The following is a 16,634-nucleotide window of genomic DNA, read 5'->3' on the forward strand; positions in this document are numbered from 1 at the left end:
GCCAGAGTTCCAGGCCCTTGTGGAAGAAAAGTCAGCAAGCAGCGGATCTACAGGGAACCCTGACAGAGGATGGCAACTCGGTCACCAGGTGTCCCTTGGGGTGACAGCAAGTGGGCAGGGTCACCAACTCATCCCAGTGTGCCCAGGTCTGTCCCCATTTTCAAATGGGAAGTCCCACAGCCTGGGAACTCCATGCTGGTGGTCTCAATCACACCAGCATAGTGGTTGGGAGCCCTACATGGGAGCAGACACTCCCGAGCCAGAAGCAAGGCCCAGTTTTCAGACCACACTGTCATAGGACAATGCATGTGGCCTTCAGTGTGTCACTTAACTCTGAGTTGCAGTATGGAGATGGAGTTGGTCACTAGCACCTGCCCCCTCTTCACCTTCCACCATGATTTAGTTGAACATTTTGAAGTTGCCTCTCTTTTTTTGGTCAAAAACAGTCACATATTTTTATGGTCTACCTGATACTTCATACTGCAATTAGGAAGATAAATGAGGTTGTGTTTAATGCTTATACATATGTTATTATTGTCATTATTACTATAAAAGTACCCTTCATTAGCAACAGCAAAGTGGACACGGGCTGTAGTGGCCAAGAGCTTCACTCAGTGGGAAAGCCTCGTTTTGTAGTATTTTTAAGACTTCCAGGAAAAAAATCACTGTTCTTTTACATTTTCTCATGTAAAATTTTGTCCTGCCCAAGATTAATGGTCATTCAGATGTCTACCAGATAGAGAGAAAACCAAGAAAACCAGAGCATTCTGAAATCTGGTTTGCTCCTAAAAGAAGAACACATTTCTAAGGTTGCATTGTAGATACGTCTCACGATGGGAATAAATACACACAGTCATGAAAAGACTAGTGAAACCAAAAGCAAACCGCAAAAATTACCCCACTTAGGACACTGGGAAATGTAATGAGACCTGCAATAGCTGGAGGCCATGTTAACTTTGTGTTACACAGAAAAATTTGTATAATTAATTCACTGGGAAATGTCATGATACTGTTTCTGTCTCACACACATCTCTGAGAGATGCAGGAAAAAAAGACAGAGCTCCTACCCTCCCATTCCTCATGAAAGAAAAAGAAAAAAGCAAGAAGCAAAAGCCCCACAGAAAGGGCACAATCTATCTTCTGAGCCAGACATGAGCTCAGACAGGGGGAGCAATTTAGAGCTGTTGAAATAGACCCCTTTGGCCAAAGGCAGCTCTGTGAACCTTCTCTAACTTCACAGAACACTCACGGGCTATCCATAACAAGTACACAGCTTCTAGAAAAATCTGACTGCTTCAAACACCCACACTGATTTTGTGAAAGTAACATAAACAAACATACATGGAAAAATCCAGAGCCCTGAGCAAGTAGTCTTGGCGGCCACGCTGTAAGGAGGGTGCAGCTAACAGACCACAGTCTCCAAGTGGAAGACAGCACTGACCGGACTCCAGGCGCTCATGGCTGCTACTTGAATTATATTTATATGACTCAATGCTGATGTGTTAATTTCCAAATAATGCCCTTATGACATGGAAAATGTTCTCCTTATAACCCCGAAAACTGTCGTCACCTTTAGGAAAAGAAATTTTTCTCAAGCTCAGAAGGAATGGCACACTATTTTTGATACATTCGGGACTCATATAGTTATTTTGGGAGCTAATATTGCTGCCAAAACCCTTTCAGAACATGGAAAGTGAGGCCTAGAGCCACGGCCTATTAGTCAGTGGGCGGGGACACCTGCTCCTCCCTCCCAATGCTTATTTGCCAGTGGTACGTTGGCAAGGTCCTGGCAACTGGACCAGCGCTGTGGGCTCTCCATAGAACAAGGCAGGCAACAGCAATCACCCCATGCCCCAATCCTGCAGGGACACACACACACACACACACACACACACACACGCGGGCACGCACATCTGAAACTATGCACACTGCTGCAGTCTTGATAACAGGCAGTAAAGAACTCTGCTTTTAGAGAAAGAAAATAGCATAAGTCCAAGGGGGTCTCAAATTCTGGCAGCAAAGCAGTGGCAAGTGATACAGAGAAGCAAAATGAGCACTCGCCACAAATGTCAGTTCCATCTGAAACCCACTGATCTGAGGTGCAGGGCCTAAAATGTGAAAGTTTCTCAGGCCTTGTTTGGTTTTCAGAGTCTGTCCAGAAGTCCAGTAATACAGTAATGATGATGAAGACAAGCAGCAAGAGAAGGAGGGGAGAGAAGGTAACCTTTACTAAGCACTTACCAAGGCATTGTTTTAGGAGCTTTGCATGTATTAACTCCAATGACCCTATGCAGTGAGTGCTATTTTTTCCGGTTTCCATATGAAAAAAGGTTGAGAACCAAAGGGTTAAATCATTGTCAGGGTCCACGAAACCAGGCCAGCTGGCCCCAGAGCCTGACAATGTTGTATGGTCATTCAGATGCTCCTGGAAGAGTCCTCTCTACTTGAGTACCTCCAAAGCAAGCAACTCTACTCCACAGCCAGCCCTGCCATTACGTCATCAGCGTGAATGTGCGTGACTGCACAAATTCTAGCCACAACTGCACCTCTGGGAATTTAAGATACACCATGTGTATGTAGGCAGTTATTTGATGGCACATGGTTATAGTTTGCACAGAAAATAATCCAAATTTACAAGAAAAAAATGAGCAGCCCCATCAAACAGTGGGCAAAGGAAATGAACAGACACTTCTCAAAAGAAGACATTTATGCAGCCACAAACATATGAAAAAAAGCTCATCATCAGTGGTCCTTAGAGAAATGCAAATCAAAACCACATTGAGATACCATCTCATGCCACATAGTATGGCAATCATTTAAAAATCAGGAGACAACAGATGCTGGAGAGGATGTGGAGAAATAGGAATGCTTTTACACTGTTGGTGGGAGTGTAAATTAGTTCAACCATTGTGGAATTCCTCAAGGATCTAAAAATAGAAATACCATTTGACTCTAGCAATCCCATACTGGGTATATACCCAAAGTATTATAAACCATTCTATTATTAAGACACATGTACACATATGTTTATTATGGCACTGTTCATACTAGCAAAGACTTGGAACCAACCCAATGCCCAGCAATGATAGACTGCATAAAGAAAATGTGGTACATATACACTATGGAATATTATGAAACCATAAAAAAGAATGAGTTTATATCCTTTGCAGGGACATGGATAAAGCTGGAAACCATCATTCTCAGCTAACTAACACAAGAACAGAAAACCAAACACTGCATGTTCTCACTCATAAGTGGGTGTTGAACAATGAGAACACATGGACACAGGGAGGGGAGCATCACACATTGGGGCCTGTCACGGCTGGGGGGCTAAGGGAGGGATAGCAGGGGGTGAGGGTTGGGGAGGGATAGTATTAGGAAAAATACCTAATGTAGATGATGGGGTGATGGATGCAGCCAACCGCCATGGCATGTGTATACCTATGTAACAAACCTGCATGTTCTGCACATGTACCCCAGAACTTAAAGTATAATAATAACAATACCATTTTTTAAAAAGAAAGAAAATAATCCTCATTTCCATCAACAGATAACTATTAAACTCATTGCCATGTGGCCATGCAGGGCACTTGTCTATAAAGCTGGCTTGTCCCTTCCACTGCCTGCAACCCTGGAGGTACATGGCTTCATCGCTGACTAGCACTTTGATGGGGAAAAAAAACTGCCCTTTCCTCTAAGTAGAAGCAGGGCACTTGCATGCAAGCAGTGCAGCCCCAGAGCCTTGCAATGAATTCCCATGCAGCAGCAATAAAAAAGAAAGTGATGTACATACATCCACGCACAGGGCTTGTGCAGACCATCTCTGGAAGGACCCGTGGGAAACTGATGACCACATTTGCCTCTGAAGAAGAGACCTGGAGAAAGCGGGTTGGGAGGGTGGACTTCTTACTTGTAAGTCTCTTTGCTGTGTTTGCATTTTACATGTATGTGTAAACCAGGCTTACCTTTTAAAAAACTAAAATTTCAAGTTAAAAATTTCTAGCCTGGGCAACATGGCAAAATCTCTTCTCTACAAAAAAATACAAAAATTAGCCAGGCATGTGCCTGTAGTTCCAGCTACTTGGGAGGCTGAGGTGACAGGGCTACTTGAGCCCAGGAGGTCAAGGCAGCCGCAAGCTGAGATCATACCACTGCACTCCAGCCTGGCAACAGTGAGACCCTGTCTCAAAAAAATACAAAAAATGAAATTTAAGAAACATTCTAATAAGCCAGTGAAAATTAAGATATTTATTAATGATCAGTCATAAGCAAAAGATTAGAAAAGGTAAAACAAAAAAACTAAGTGTTCAACAATTTGGGGAATGGAATACAAAAATGAGCCAGGTGTAGTGGCATATGCCTGCAATCCCAGCTACTCATTAGGCTGAGGTAGAAGAATTGCTTGAACCCATGAGGCAGCGGTTGCAATGAGCTGAGATTGCACCACTGTACTCCAGCCTGGGTAATAGAGCAAGACTCCATCTCAAAAAAAAAAAAAATTGAGGAAATGGATAGGAACATAGGAGGATGTGTCTTCAGTGAAATATTACTTCATCATTAAAAGTTGGGGAAGCTATGTAGCAACAAGAGAAATGTTTAGATTACAATGTCAGTGAAAGAGCAAAATGCCAAATTGTAACTTCTATGTTATTACAATCACGATAATATGAAGAAAATTGTCTTATCTTAGCAGCTGTAATAAGTGTTTCTTCTAAAGGTGCAGGTAGGGCCAAATGAGCCAAGATCATGCCACTGCATTCCAGCCCAGGTGACCTTGTCTCAAGAACATAAAAAAGATGGGAGAAGAGCAATGTGAAGCAAATATGTTCCAGCTTAAAAGGCAGTTGGAAATCTTGCAGAAGACCATGACAGGAAAAATTAGTCATGAAACCTCCACGTTTCTTAGATCCTCGGGGCTCTTGGGTTCTTTCTGCCACCATGTCCAAGACCCTCACCTCCTAGGATCAGGTAAAAGTTAAAAAGAGGCATGAGCTGCAGGAGAGAGGGATGGGTAGGCAGCAGGAGGAGGAAGGAGTTGGTTTTTTGTTGTCTTTTTTTTTCCTTCAAGAACAGAGTCTTGCTCCATCACCCAGGCTGGAGTGCAGTGGCACAATCTCAGCTCACTGCAACCTCTGCCTCTGGGTTCTAATAATTCTCTTGCCTCAGCCTCCCTAGTAGCTGGGATTACAGGCGCACACCACCATGTTAACTTTTGTGTTTTTAGTAGACATAGGGTTTCACCATGTTGGCCAGGCTGGTCTCGAACTTCTGACCTTAAGTGATCCACCTGCCTCAGCCTCCCAAAGTGCTGGGATTACAGGCAGGAGCCACCACTCCTGGCTGGCTGGAAGGGTCATTTTTGAAAACACCTTACCCTGCCAATGCATCTCAAATACATAACTGATCCTGATGGAGAAAATAAGGCTCAAGAATGGAAATAACAGGTATTTCTCTATTATATCCATTCTGTAGAGTATATAACTAGACCGTCATAAGCCTGCTCTCCTCCAACAGCACATATGATAGCTACGTAGGTAGATAACCAAGAGCCTGCAGTAATTTATAAACCACAGTTCAATCCTTTCTCCTCTGCTCTTCTTGCCCACTCTTATTCCTCCCTCATCCTGCTGCCCACAGAATGTAGGATTGACAGTGAACCACTGAGCCTCAAGCCTGATACTTGAACAAATCGCAACCTCCCACATCACGTAAGTCTCTTAAGCCTCGGAATCTCCATGAATAAGATGGGAACAATAACAATATTTAGCTTTCGAGGTTATCTTGAGCATTAACTAAGATCATGGATGTGAAAGGTCCTTGGGATTTTAAAGCATTCTATAACATTAGTTTATCAGGGGCCAAAAAGCTTATGCTGTTTCAGAAAATACTGAAAAATATCCCCAAGAAATCTGATGGCTAAAATACACAATTTTGGGATACCACATAATTTTATAATGTTAGAAATTCAAATGTTAATAAACTTAAAACTAATTATTTATTACCATCTTGTTTTTATTTTATTTGCATATGTACTTATAAATAGAATCTAGCTGAAAGGAAATAGGCTTCAAAATAAAATAAATAAAAGAATAGACATGACATCTTGGATTTGCCTACTTTACAAAATAATATCAAAATACTTAGTCATTTGCATAGCTACCATAAAGGAGACAAGGTAAGTAATGTAGCTTTTAAAAATACGCATTATATATTCTCTAAGTATTTTAGTCATAGGATTTTTTTTCTAAAGTCTACATTTTAGAAAGAAAAAAATTGAGGCTAAAACACATTAAAAGACTTGGCTAATGTGACTCAGTAAATGAGGGTCATTGCAAGGGCTAGCTCTCCAGTCTCCCATGCTCAGCATGCTCTTTCTACTTACCCCAGCTTCTCCCTGTGACTTTAGACATAATAAAAAGAGATGAGCAACTCTAATAGAATGCACAGATCATTTTCTTTTTTTATAAGTTATTGGGGTACAGGTAGTATTTGGTTACATGAGTAAGTTCTTTAGTGGTGATTTGTGAGATTTTGGTGCGCCTATCACCTGAGCAGTACACACTGCACCATATTTGTAGTCTTTTATCCCTCATCCCTCTCCTACTCTTCCCCCAGCAAGTTCCCAAAGTCCATTGTAACATTCCTTTTTTTTTTTTTTTTTTTTCTGCCTTTGCAAAGCTTTTACTTCATGTCTGCAGCGTGGAATCCACGTGCACATGGCGTCTTAACTGCGAAGGAGAAAGCAGCACACAAGAAGGAATGAGAGTGGCAGAACCAATGACCTTCCACAGCTGCCTTCCCCGCAGCCTGCCAAGGCCATGGCAGAGACAGAACAGACACACACTAGCGAACAGTCTCATGGCTGGAGTCTAATGGTCATCGTGGCATGTGTGTATTTGACAGAAAATTAAAAGTGTGCCTAGGCCATTACATGCAGAAAACACTAACAATAAAAATCCTGATTACAAGTGACTGCAGCAGGCAGGTAACCAGCTTCACGACTGTGCTGTCATATCACATCAAGTGCCACAGTTAGAGGGTTTTTCGTATGTAATTCTTATTCTGTAAAAGGTAACAAAATATACAGAACAAAACTTTCCCTTTTTAAAACTAATGTTACAAATCTGTATCATCACTTGTATATAAATACTATATAGCTGGTTAGTCAGGTATATAAGTACAACAATGTAGTCTTCTAACTGTTAAGCAAAAAAACAACAAAACTAAAAAATAATTTATGCAAGTGTCCCCCTCTACCGCTCACGCTGTGACCACTGTGATCTCTGCCAGCTGCGTGGAGTGACGGGAGGAGGGAATCAGTGTGTGTGCGAGAGTGCTTCAGACTCATTTCCAAAATGATTTTCACCCCTCAAAACATGTAAATATACAAAGACGATCCTACATAGAAATTAAAGTCAAAAATCAATTTGAGCTCATTTCAAACACAGAGGAAGTATGGCACAGATGGAAGCCACGCCACGGTTTCCTTCAGTGATACGGAATCTTGGATCACCCATTGTATCACTCTTACGTCTGCATTTTCATAGCTTAGCTCCCACATATTAGTGAGAATATATGATACTTGATTTTCCATTCCTGAGTTACATCACTTAGAATAATAGTGTCCAATCTCAACCAGGTCACTGCAAAGGCTGTTAATTCATTCCTTTTTATGGCTGTATAGTATGCCATTGCATATATATACCAGTTTCTTTATCTACTCATTGATTGATGGGCATTTGGGTTGTTCCATGATTTTGCAATTGTGAATTGTGCTGCTATAAACATGAGTGTGCAAGTTTCTGTTTTGAACAATGACTTATTTTTCTCTGGATAGATATCTAGTAGTAGGATTGCTAGATCAAATGGTAGTTCTACTTTTAGTTCTTCATGGAATCTCCACACTGTTTACCATAGTGGTTGTGCTAGTTTGCATTCCCACCAGCAGTGTAAGAAGTGTTTCACCACGTCATGCCAACATCTATTGTTTTTTGATTTTTTGATTATGACCATTCTTGCAGGAGTAAGGTGGTATCACATTGTGGTTTCGATTTACATTTTTCTGATCATTAGTGAAGTTTTTCACTTTTTCATATGTTTGTCAGCCATTTGTATATCTTCTTTTGAGAATTGTCTGTTCATGTCTTTAGCCCATGTTTAGTTTTGTCTTACTGATTTGAGTTTGTTGTTGATTTGCACAGATCAATTTAATATGTTCTTCTAAAACTCTAGATTTGAAATCAGGTTGAAAGAGACAAAAGTTGGAATTCTTACAGAACAAAGCTTGCACTAAAAACTATGAAACTAGTGCTCAACACAGCATATGGTAGATTAAATGGTCAAAGATCAACAGAATTCAACAAAATGTTTCCATTCATTTCAAACTGATTATCAATGGTATTGATAATTCATGCAGTCAGGAATTCCTGGTGGCAGGCGCATGCCATTAAAGACAGAGAAATTAACATCAGTGATATTTTACCTTCCATCTGCTTTTTTAGTGACTGAAGTTGGTCATAATATTGAGTTCAAGTAGAAAATAACAGATGGGTATAAAAGTCCCACGTACATTACATCTTGAAGAATATAGGAAAACACATGTATTTCTGATGCAATACTTCAATGGTTTTTGTCAAAACTAACTGCTTTTAATTTAAATATTCAAAAATATTTTTATCTTTATTCAAATTTTACTCTATCATCTGTTAAAACTAACTTTAAATCTTGGATCCAAACACCTATCCAGGCAATATCCATCACAACATATGTTGATGATTTTAAAGTTTTATGACTGATTTACTGACACTCCTACCAGACATTCTGAAAAATGAGTAAATTCTTTAAAATGAGCTGCTAATAAAGACACACCCAAGACTTTGTAATTTATAAAGAAAAAGAGATTTAATGATTAAGGGGATATCACCACTGACCCCACAGAAATACAAACTACCATCAGAGAATACTATAAACACCTCTACACAAGAAAATCAAGAAAAAAATGGATAAATTCCTGGACACATATACTCTCCCAACACTAAACCAAGAAGAAGTGGAGTCCCTACATAGACTAATAACAAATTCTGAAATTGAGGCAATAATTAATAGCCTACCAACCAAAAAAAGCCCATGACCAGATTAATTCACAGCCATATTTTATCAAAGGTACAAAGAGGAGCTGGTACCATTCCTTCTGAAACTGTTTCAAACAACTGAAAAGAAAGGACTCCTCCATAATTCATTTTATGAGTTCAGCATCATCCTGATACCAAAACCTGGCAGAGATACATACACACAAAAAAGAAAACTTCAAATAAATATCCCTGATGAACACTGATATGAAAATCCTCAATAAAATACTAACAAACCAAATCCAGCAGGACATTAAAAAAAAAAAAAAAAGGCATTCATCGTGATCAAGTTGGCTTCATCCCTGGGATGCAAAGCTGATTCAACATACACAAATCAATAAAAGTAATCTGTCACATAAACAGAACCAAAGACAAAAACTGCATCATTATCTCAATAGATGCAGAGAAGGCCTTTGATAAACTTCAACATCCCTTCATGTTAAAAACTCTCAATAAAATAGGTATCGATGGAACATATCTCAAAATAATAAGAGCTGTTTACGACAAACCCACAGCCAATATCATATTGAATGGGCAAAAGCTGGAAGCTTTCCCTGTGAAAACCAGTACAAAACAAGGATGCCCTCTCTCACCACTCCTATTCAACATAGTATTGGAAGTTCTGGCCAGGGCAATCAGGCAAGAGAAAGAAGTAAAGTGTTTCAGATAAGAAGAGAGGAAGTCAAATTGTTTCTGTTTGCATGTGACATTATATTTAGGAAAAAAACCATCATCTCAGCCCAAAAACTCCTTAAGCTAATAAGCAACTTCAGCAAAGTCTCCGGATACAAAATCAATGTGAAATACTCACAAGCATTTCTTTACACCAACAATAAACAATCAGAGTGCCAAATTATGAGTGAACTCCCATTCACAACTGCTACAAAGAGAATGAAATACCCAGGAATACAGCTAACAAGGGATGTGAAGGACCTCTTCAAGGAGAACTATAAACCACTGCTCAAGAAAATAAGAGAGGACACAAACAAATGGAAAAATTCTATCCTCGTGAATAGGAAGAATTAGTATCATGAAAATGGCCATACTGCCTAAAGTAATTTATGGACTCAATGCTATTCCTATCAAACTACCATTGAAGTTTTTCACAGAATTACAAAAAAACTACTTTAGGCCAGGAACGGTGGCTCACATCTGTAATCCCAGCACTTTGGTAGGCCGAGGTAGGCAGATCACCTGAGGTCGGGAGTTCAAGACCATCCTGACCAACATGGAAAAACCCTATCTCTACTAAAAATATAAAATTAGCCGGGTGTGGTGGGGCATGCCTGCAATCCCAGCTACTGGGGAGGCTAAGGCAGGAGAATTGCTTGAACCCAGGAGGCAGAGGTTGCAGTGAGCAGAGATTGTGCCACTGCATTCCAGCCTGGGCGACAAGAACAAAACTCCATCTCAAAAAAAAAAAAGAAGAAAGGAAAGGAAAGGCTACATTAAATTTCATATGGAATCAAAGAATATCCCATATAGCCTAGACAATCCTAAGCAAAAAGAACAAAACTGGAGGCATCGCACTACCTGACTTCAAACTATGCAAAGCTACAGTAACCAAAACAGCATGGTACTGGTACCAAAACAGACATATAGACCAATGGAACAGAACAGAGACCTCAGAAATAACACCACTCATTACAACCATCTGATCTTCGACAAACATGACAAAAAACAGCAATGGGGAAAGGATCTCCTGGTGCTGGGAAAACTGACTAGCCATATGCAGAAAACTGAAACTGGACCCCTTCCTTACACCTTATCCAAAAATTAACTCAAGATGGATTAGAGACTTAAATATAAAACGCAAAACCATAAAAATCCTAGAAGAGAACCTAAACAATACCATTCAGGACATAGACATGGGCAACAAAAACACTGAAAGCAATTGTAACAAAACCAAAATTAACAAATGGCTTCTAATTAAACTAAAGAGCTTTTGGCCAGGCACAGTGGCTCATGCCTATATTCCCAGCACTTTGGGAGGCAGAGGCAGTAGGGTCATGAGATCAGGAGATCAAGACCATCCTGGCCAACATAGTGAAACCCCGACTCTTAAAATACCAAAGAAATTAGCTGGGTGTGGTGGTGGGTGCCTCCCAAAGCTACTTGGGAGTTTTTGGCAGGAGAATCACTTGAACCTGGGAGGTGAAGGTTGCAGTGAGCCAAGATCACACCATTGCACTCCAGCCTGGTGACAGAGTGAGACTTCATTAAAAAAAAAGAAAAAAAAGAGCTTCTGCAGAGCAAAAGAAACTATCATCAGAGTAAGCAGGCAACCTACAGATTGGAGAAAATGTTTGCAATATTCCTATCTGACAAAGGTCTAATAGCCGGAATTTACAAAACTGGGCAAAGGACGTGACCAGACACATCTCTCAAAAGAAGACATTTATGTGGCCAACAAACATGAAAAGAGCTCCACATCATTGGCCATTTGCATTTGATTAGAGAAATGCAAATCAAAAGCACAAGGAAATGCCATCTCATGCCAGTCAGCATGGCGATGCTGGCGAGGCTGTGGAGAAATAGGAATGCTTTTACACCGTTGGTGGGAATGTAAATTTGTTCAACCATTGTGGAAGAAAGTATGGAGATTCCTCAAGTATCTAGAACCAGAAATACCATTTGACTCAGCAATCTCATTACTCAGTATATACCCAAAGAAATATAAATCATTCTACTATGAAAACACATGCACATGTATGTTTATTACAGCACTATTTACAATAGCAAAGTCATGGAACCAACCCAAATGTCCATCAAAGATAGACTGGATAAAGAAAATGTGGTACATCTACACCATGGAATATTATGCAGCCATAAAAAGGAATAAGATCATGTGCTTTGCAGGGACATGGATGAAGCTGGAAGTCATCATCCTCAGTAAACTAACAGAGTAACAGAAGAACAGAAGACCAAACACTGTATGATTGATACAAGGAGGGGAGCAACACACACCAGGACCTGTTGGGGGAGTGGGGGAGAAGAGGGAACTTTGAGGATGGGTCAACAGGTGCAGCAAACAATCATGGCACATGTATACCTATGTGACAAACCTGCATGTTCTGCACATGTATCCTGGAACTTAGAGTAAAATTAAATAAATTAAATTTTTTAAAAAAGAGGTTTAATGGAATCATAGTTCCACATGGCTGGGGAGGCCTCACAATCAAGGTGGAAACCAAAAAAGGAGCAAAGGCTGTCTTAGATGGTGGCAGGCAAGAGAGCATATGCCAGAAAACTGCCCTTTATAAAACCATCAGATCTCATGAGACTTATGAGACTTATTCACTATCACAAGAACAGCATGGGAAAAACCCACCCCCATGACTCAATTACCTTCCACTGGGTCCCTCCCATAACACGTGGGAATCCAAAGGACACCACCACCACCTCGTCCCACTTCAAAAGTGGTCTCCCATGCTCAAGAAGCAGTACTCACCTTCTGGTCTGTAAAGCACCATCCTGGCATAATTTGCCTTGGCATTTGTCTTTTAAGCAAGTACTTTAAACAGTCTTTTAAACGAGCACAATATCTTTGGAAGCACTTATTTGCATGTATTAGTTATGATATACCTAATAAAAATTCCACCACTCTAATTCACCAATCTTCACCAGTTATAAAAGTAGAAACTATAATCATATCATTCAAAATAAGCTGTGGGCTGTTTTGTAAAAGTGAAATAAGTAGTTGTACTTAACCTAAAGAACCTGTGAGAATCCCACTGCAGTACTGAAGTTTAGCAATTAAGTAATAGTATCCCTGGCTTTCATCATCGGATTTCACAAAATATGTATTTGCTGGGAAAACTGTTGAATTGGCCTGACATGAATAATCTCAGGCCTGTCAAGCATATAGTTGTATTACAATTTCTTAATGCTCTTTAGTGGAAGCTGCTTTTGCAAATAATACTAAATCTAACCTTGCTTTTTCTGTAATTTCTAAAAATTTGATATCCATCTGAACGTGGTGACAGGTTAGCAGGGGGCCGTCAGCCTGGGCTCTCTTGGTGTTATACTGTCCTCTCGTGGTGAATATAGAGAACTGCAGCCTGATAGCTTTTTCCTCTTTCAGTTTCCTGTTCCATTTATTTTGCCATGCTATACATATCCTTGAAAGCTGCCTTAAATTATTTCTGGGACACAGCAAAATATAAATAAATAGAGAAACAAATGTATAAGATGGGAACTGTTGACTAGGAGCTTAAAACATGGATTAGAAAACCAATCTGCCTGGGTTCCAATCCCAACTTTTAAAGCCCAACACAGTGGCATGCACCTGTAGTCTCGGCTTCTTGGAAAGTTGAGGAAGCTCATGTTAGGGGGGGAAAAAAGAAAATTCCAGCTCTGACACTTAATGAGCTGTGAGAACCTGGGCTATCTACTGGGATGGAGATCATCTCTCTATGCCTATCTCCTCATCTGTAAAATGAGTATAACAATAACCTACATTGCATAGTGCTGATACACCTCCATGGCAAGCACTAGGAACAGAACTGGTACATGGTAGGTGCCATTCGAAGTGAGAGCTTTATGGCCAGGCAAGTGGCGAACACCTGTAATCCCAGCACTTTTGGAGGCTGAGGCAGATGGATCACTTGAGGTCAGGAGTTCCAGACCAGCCTGGGCAACATGGTGAAACCCTGCCTCTACTAAAAATACAAAGATTAGCCAGACATGGTGGACCATGCCTGTAATCTCAGCTACTCTGGAGGCTGAGGCAGGAGAATCGTTTGAACCCAGGAGGTAGAGGTTGCAGTGAGCGGAGATTGTACCACTGCACTCCAACCTGGCCAATAGAGCAAGACTCCTTCTCAAAAACAAACAAATAAACAAACAAAAAACAAAGTGAGTGTTTTATCACCTAAAATATCAATTACAGCTTATTCTTAAATATAGTGTAACAGTTCTCTGGGACCCACAGTCATTTCCCAACTGTGCCCAAATTTGACACAGAGGGCAGACACTGAAATTGCAACCCAGCTGAGCTGTGGTTGTCTTTTGCACTGGAGAAAGTAAATCACAGGATGTTAGTGTTGTACACTGGACCTTGGAGCACATTCCATTTGGCCTCCTCGTTTTACAGTTGAGGAGTTTGAGGCCCAGAGAAGTGATAACTCAGTTCTCCTGATACATTTCCATGATGCGATAACTGCTTCATGCTCTGTGTCCTTATAAACACAGGAATTTCCCTGAAGAGAAAAGGACAAAGCTGTGACCAACCAGCCATAGTTACCCACCCTTACTTTTCCCCATGAAGCTACTGAAGTCACCGTGGAATTGACCCACAAGCAAGGCCATAGGCACAGACACTTCAGGAGCTGACAGGGACAGATCTTTAGAGACAGGAAGGCTTTCCTACCCAACCCCACTCTAATTTTTTAAAAGCAAACATTTTCCACAAGATAAATATAAGAACTAGTTTGGTCAAAGGATAACAAGACAGGAGGTATTGAAAATTCTGGACAATTTGTATTACTCGAGCTAACTCCAATGCAAGGCAGGCTTTGGAATTTAAGGCAAGTAATTATGTCTGGTTCTGTGGGCTCTGTAACAATTTCAGAAACCATGTCCTCTGTAGCGGACTGTGAGGCACCACCATGCCCCGTCCTCAGGCCTGATAACCCTCTCTGAAAATTGCCCTCAGCTCAAGAAGTTTGCTCTGTTCAAGGTCAAGCCCCCCAATGCTTAGTGAATGAGAAAGTGTAGAGACCCAGCAACCCCAGAGTGATGGGGGACAACTCCAGAGCCCCCGGGATGTGCCGAGGCCCTGGTGAGATTGCATCGCAGCCCAGCCAGCCCCTCACCTGAGTGTTATCCTGAGGACATGCCCAGAGATGTCCTGCATGTTCATCTCTACTCAGAGCCTGCTTGCCAGAGAAACCAACTCAACAGCCCTTTTCTAATATAAAATCTTACATGTCACTCTTCTTGACCTGTTGGAATTTTGTGGATTTTTTTTTTTTTGAGGGGAAGAAGATCAATTTAAAATAAATCCATTGTATACTTAACTAAGCCTCTCCAATCTGAGAAGAAAGTGGGCTTTATATCTCACAAAACCTGTTTAAAATGCTCTTTCCTGGTTGCTGCCATCTAAATTATCCTCTGTATAAATGGCTGTTTCTCCCCAAACCTAATTCCAATAAACCGAATGCTTCTGTCCCTCCAAAATTTACACATTGAAATCCTAACTCCTAAGAAGATGGTATTTGGGAGGTGAGGCCTTTGGGAGATGATTAGATCAAGAAGGCAGAGTCCTCGTGACTGTGATTAGTGCCCTTGTAAAAGACCCAAGAGAGCTCTCTCACCCCTTCAGCCACATGAAGACACAGCAAGAGGATGGCTGGGCCTTCTATGGACCAGAAAGCAGACCCTCCCCAGACACCAAATCTGCCAGAACCTTGATCTTGGACTTCCCAGCCTCTAGAATTGTGAGAAATAAATTTCCATTGTTTGTAAGCCCCTCTGTTTACGTATTTTGTTATAGCAACCTCGATGGACTGTTGGAAATTTTTATTTAGATTTCATAATTAAAACACAAACACATTTTCATTGTAAAAGTACAACCTTTTGATCTTTCTTCCCCAGGGCCCCATGTCACTGTTTCCAATCTGGGTCCCCTCCAGATTCTGATACACATTCCCAGGGAGTCGTGTTTTCCCTCCTGCCTTGAAAACCACCGTCATCTGCATATCAACCAGTCAAGATTTTGAACATTAACTTCCTGCAGTCTATATTATAAAATGCTTTTTAAAAACCTTTCCAAATATAAAATAGATGTAGAATGCCTTGTGAACTGTCCTTGCTCAAACACCTTAGTTTCAGGGCATTAACTAACAGCCAGTTTGGAGGGAAATACAACCTACTCCACGGCCTTTGAGGAAGTGGGAGAAGGGACTCTGCCAGGGCAAACAGAGAAGTGTTTCAGAGTCAGGAAAAGAAGCTATTAACGAAACTTACAAGAGAGCTTCAGCATTTACAGTAGATTTCATCAAATTTAAAAGCAATCAAATCTGAATTTTAAATACTTGGGCATGAGGTCATTTATGTACAGGCTTGTGAGGAAGGCCTAAACTGAGTCCCCAATCCTCAAGAATTCTAAAGTGAACACAACAGTTAGCAGGAGCCCAAAATAAGGCCTTAGGCTTCTTGGGATTTTAGGGCATACGGTCATGTCCGCCCAGATACCAAGAGTTATACTTCCACATTCAGCAGAGCATAAGCTCAGCTCAATCCCAAGGCATCATTGGTGTTGAAATGTGCTTTGGGAAGGCAGGAAATTTGTTCTAATATAGAACAGAAAAGCTCATCAAAAACCCAACTTGGGGTTTGTCAAGAAACAATATTGTTCACTTGGCAGACGATAGTATCTTCCAAAGATGCCTGCTGGTTGTTGAGGGATTGTTGATTACACATTTTTGAACAAGGAAACTAGAAAATTGAAAATGCAAGCCTACCTACCTTGGGAAATAAAAAAAGTTATTTCAAGAGAAAAAA

The sequence above is a fragment of the Callithrix jacchus genome, chromosome 4 (genome assembly GCF_049354715.1).
Source record: "Callithrix jacchus isolate 240 chromosome 4, calJac240_pri, whole genome shotgun sequence".
In the NCBI taxonomy this organism is placed as follows: Eukaryota; Metazoa; Chordata; class Mammalia; order Primates; family Cebidae; genus Callithrix; species Callithrix jacchus.